Source organism: Arachis ipaensis, chromosome B06 (genome assembly GCF_000816755.2).
Source record: "Arachis ipaensis cultivar K30076 chromosome B06, Araip1.1, whole genome shotgun sequence".
Lineage (NCBI taxonomy): Eukaryota > Viridiplantae > Streptophyta > Magnoliopsida > Fabales > Fabaceae > Arachis > Arachis ipaensis.
The window spans coordinates 123,880,460-123,885,702 of NC_029790.2; the positions used below are offsets into that span (position 1 = coordinate 123,880,460).

The 5,243-nt window shown below is 37.2% G+C and overlaps 1 pseudogene; it reads right to left on the reverse strand.

The window, feature by feature from the left end:
* LOC107647622 overlaps positions 1-2,415 on the reverse strand; it is a 9,875-nt pseudogene extending 7,460 nt beyond the window's left edge.

A 5,243-nucleotide genomic window follows, 5' to 3' on the forward strand; every position in this document is an offset into this window, starting at 1 on the left:
TAACCAAGGATTTTTATTTGATTGAGCTTCATAGACAGTAGGCCACTTTCTACTTAAGAGGAGACATCCTAGTTCTCTTATTCATTAAAAGTGAGCTATTATGCAATCACACATTTATACCACCACTTACTTTTATTGTACTTCTATCTAACAGAGAACTATCTCACTTCACATTCAAACATTTCTTTTATTAAATTAAAGATGCAGGGGACAAAGCATGCTTTTTGTTCAGTGAAAGTAAACACACAAGCACACACATAGGCTAGCTTACTTATTTTAAGAGTGATTCTACTTGTACTAGATGAACACTTTAGCAAGACACAAGTCAAAGCATTTTTCAACAGTAAGAGTTAAGTGTAGATACCACCTATTGGTTTGCAGTTCCTTTGTTCTTCCTTCTGTTGTGCCCTTTTGAGTTATGATGCATAGTGTCTTCAAATTGTAGTGAGTTCCCTGCATTCTCAAAAGTTGCTTGCTTCTCAAGCCCTTAGGTGACTGGTTAGTATGCATGAATTGAGTGTGGCTTTTGGGTTTGATTTGGTGTGGGAACACCAAACTTAATTCCTTGCCACTTCCTCTGATGCAACAGGTTGACTATATGTAAAATCTTGTTTCCTTACTAAAGATTATGAAATTAAAACTAGAAATCAGTTAAGTAAGTGAATAACCTGTTTGATTGCTTAGAGCTAGTATTGTGCAGGAGGTGAGAATATGCTTTTCAAATGAGGTTTTGGTGGAACACCAAACTTAGAATCCTTCATTCTCCCTTAAATTGTTTTGGTGTGCAACACCAAACTTAGCTCCTTGCAATGCATACCAATTATTCAACATTTTTATTGAAAAGGCTATGAAAAGAAAACTACCTCAGGTTGGGTTGCCTCCCAACAAGCGCTTCTTTATTGTCACTAGCTTGACCTTGGAGCTTTCTTTTATGGTGGTTGAGGATTGTAGTGCCTCAACTTGTCTCCCCTGACTGTGATCCTCCTCTTTGTTCTCTGGTGTTCAATTTCAGCATGTTCCAACGAGAGTATGTTGCTGACAGTGTAATAGTCATCAGTCTGTTGGATTGCTCCCAGTTGTTGATATATCAATTGCACTTTGTCACCTTTGGAAAGCCCCTCTTCCTGGATTAGATGGATCTCCTTCCATCTCGTGATATTCTTCCTCAGATTCTTCCTCTCCAACAATATTTTTCCCTCTTTCAGCTCTTCTCAACCTTCTAAGAGTTCTCTGGTCAGTTTCAGATAAAACAGGAATGGATCTCCCTGTACCTGACATACAAAAAAAACACAAGAAACACCACCAGTAACTCTTCAGTCTATTGCTAGAATGAAGTTTAGTTTAAGCAAAATTTCAAACAGTTAGCGTGTTAGTCAAAAATTAGAGAAACAGAAAATAAAAATGCTAGATCTAAATCACCACCTCACTTAATCATTGTCAATCTAATCAATCCCCGGCAACGGCGCCAAAAACTTGATGTGCGGAAAACGATCCGACACAAAACTCACCGGCAAGTGCACCGGGTCGCATCAAGTAATAATAACTCACGGGAGTGAGGTCGATCCCACAGGGATTAAAGGATTGAGCAATTTTAGTTTAGTGGTTGATTTAGTTAAGCAAATCAAGATTTGGTTGAGAGATTTGTGATTTGCAGAATTCAAATTGCATGAAATTAAAGAGAACTGAAATTTAAAGTGCTGAATCTTAAAGAGGAAGAAATTAAAGAGCAGAAGCTTAGAACGCAAGAAATGTAAATTGCAGAATCTTAGAGTGCAAGAAATGTAAATGGCTTGAATTGTAAAGGGAATTGGGAATTGGATTTGCAGAAATTAAACAAGGAAAAGTAAAATTCAACACACAGAAGAGTAGAAGATGGCTTGGATTGAACCGGATCTAAAACGGAAATGTAAATGAACATGAAAAGCGTTAAACAGAGAAAGTAAAATGATAATTCAGATCTCAGGACCCAAGAGACTAGATAACCAAGTCTAGATCTCAATGCCTTTCTAGATCCAACAAGAGCAATTGCAAAGGAAATGTAAATTACAGAGAAAGTAGATGAAGAAGCAAGTAACAGAAATGGAAATTCAATTATGCAGTAAAATAAAACAGAAAGATCTCAGGATGAGATTGAAATAGAATTCCTTCAAGCATAAAACCTCATGAAATAGCATGAATTCATACATGGTTGATTAAATCAAAGGAAGCATGAAAATCTACCCAATTGGCTTGCTTATGGCTCAAGAAAGTGCATAAATCAATTGAAAACAAAAGAAAAAGGCTAGTGAAACTAGGCTAAGATGACTTGTCATCAGGCACCTTAGAGGACTTGCACTCCCACACAGCCTCTCTGATCTCCTCAGCCGACGGCATCCTCTCTAAGGTCACAGCATCATCCTCATCTATCTTTCCCATCAGACCATCTCTAAACGCCTTAGAGAACAGAAAGGAAGCATGCAAAAGTGGAAGGAATACAAGAAATTGAAGGAATTGCTAAGTGATGACATGTCACCATGTCATATTTTTCTATGCTTATTCATACAAGAAATTGATAATTTGTGCTTGAATAATGAATGCTTTGGTACTTAAATGGTATATTTCCTTGATCTTTTGATTTTATAAATTTTGTAGGAAATAAGAAGAAAAAGAAGCAAAAAGCACAAAATAAGCTAAAAAGGAGAAAAAAGAGCTTTGGGACACACTTTGAAGTTGGAGAACACTTTGGAGCCTTAGACCACGCTTTTAAAAGCATGACCCATGACCAAATTAAAGGATATTTACAATCAGCACACAAAGCTCCGCTCTTGCCAAGAGCAGAGCGCTATAAGAGTTCAAAATGAGCTTGGAAGCAAAATTTTCGCTAAGTTAAAATCTGGGCGCCCACAGCATGACCATGCCTCCTTCCAAGAGCTATAACTTGAGCTACAGATGTCCGATTAATGTACTTTTAGTTGCGTTGGAAAGCTGACATTTAGAGCTTTCCAACAATATATGGCAATCCATATTTGGCACAAAATTGAGGTACGAGTGAAAGACATCTTTAAGGACCGAAAACAAACAAAAATATACCAAAGTGCAACCACCAAGGTTCGAAGCTGGAACCTCACTCCAAAGCAAAGTAGCGCTCTACATAATTATTGTGCTCCGCTCTCTTGGAGAGCATTGTCGTGCTCTCTCCAAGAAAAATTCAAAGGAAAATGTTTGCTAGTGAAGCCACAAGGATTTGAACTTGGGACCTCACCTAAGCAAAAGGAGTGCTACGCTCTTGCCAAGAGCAGAACGCTACTCTCCTTATTCCTTGCACGAGTTTGACACGGCCCAGGGAAGCATGTCACGCACAATTTGGCACGGTCAAGGGGCTTGGTGCACACAAGGCAACACAAGCAAACCATGATGCTTCGCTCCCCACAAGAGCAGAGCACTCTATTGGGAGCAAACACTCATGGGCCAAAATTCAACCAAAATTCCATTTAAATTCAATTTCTCACCAAATTGAATCAAGGCCAACCAAACCCATTTCTCCTCAAATCCAAAGCAAGCTAAGCCCATTATCATCACTCAAAGGCACAAGGATTAGTTAGCTTAGGAATTTATTTTAATGGTAATTTGTTTAGAATTTTAATTTCATTTTTATTTTCACTTTGTAAAGCCTATATAAAGGCATCAATTCCATTTCATTGAGGGGGGCTCCAAGAGAGAGTAGTAGTAGAGAGCTCACTTTTACATCTTAACTTAAATTGGAGAATTGAAGGAATTCTGTTTCAATTCTCACTCTGAAATCTCTTTGTTCTTCTTCTAGATAATTCAAATTTCATTTGCTGCTTCCTCTTTCTTTCTTCTGCAATATTGTCTTCTGCTGGATCAAGGAAGGGGTTGAGATCTAGACTTGTTTTCTAGTCTCATTGATCCCCTGAGATCTTCACTTGTCTTTTTAGATTTCATAATTGAATTGAGTTTTCTTGCTGGTTTACTTTTCTGCTACAATTTCCTTTTCTGCAATTTTTACATTTGAGATGCTGTGATTTGAATTTACTTTTCCTGCACTTTTGTTCATCTACACTTTACATTTGAGATGCTGTGATTTGAATTTACTTTTCCTGCACCTTAAATTTCCTGTTACTTGTTCTCAAGATCTCTTCAATTGCTTGCTTTACTGCTCTATTTAATTTCCAGCACCCCAACCCCCTTTACAATTTACTGCAATTTACATTTCTTGTCATTTAAGTTTTTGCAATTTACATTTCTTGCTCTTTAAGTTTCTGTCCAATTTACTTTTTGCATTTTAAATTCCTTGTCATTTACTTTCTGTTGGCTACAATTTCACACAATTCACTCAATGTTAGCTTGACTAAACTAATCACCCACTAAAGTTGCTTGATCCATCAATCCCTGTGGGATCGACCTCACTCTAAGTGAGTTTTACTACTTGATGCGATCTGTTATACTTGCCGGTTAGTTTTAAGGTGTTTTGGAATTCATTTCGTTTTCCAAAATAATCCATCACTAAGCTGTCCAGCCTAACCTCTTCGTACTAAATCTATCATAACTTGAGCTACAGAGGTCCAAATGAGGCGGTTCCAATTGCGTTGGAAAGCAAACATCCGGGGCTTCGAAATGATATATAATTTGCCTTGGTTGCTCAGCAGATAAGTGGCGCATGCGCGCATCTGCGAAAATTCAGCGTATCAGAATTCGCCCCCAGCGATTTCTGGGCTGTTTTTGACCCAGTTCTCGGCCCAGAAAACACAGATTAGCGGCTGCAGAGTGGGGGAATCATTCATTCATTCACACAACTTTCATTCACATAATTTTAGGTTTTAGAAGTAGTTTCTAGAGAGAGAAGCTCTCTCCTCTCTCTAGGTTTTAGGATTCTTAGCTTTAATTCTTCTCAATTTCATATTTCTATTTTACTTTAATTTAGTTTTCTTCTACTCTTATTAGCTCTATCACTTTAGTTATCTATTTTTCTTGTTGATATCTTTATGTTGCTATTTTAGTTTATGGATTCTCATGTTAGATTTGATTCTCTATTTAATACAATTTGAGGTATTTTATATTTATGATTGCTTTCTTCAATTTATGTTATTGATACTTTCAATTGGTTGTTTAGGTTTTATTATCTCTTATTAATTTCTATGTCTTTATGTTATGCCTTCCAAGTGTTTGATAAAATGCTTGGTTGGGCTTTAGAGTAGATTTCTCTCCTTTTGGCTTTGGTTGAGTAATTGGAGACTCTTAAGTTA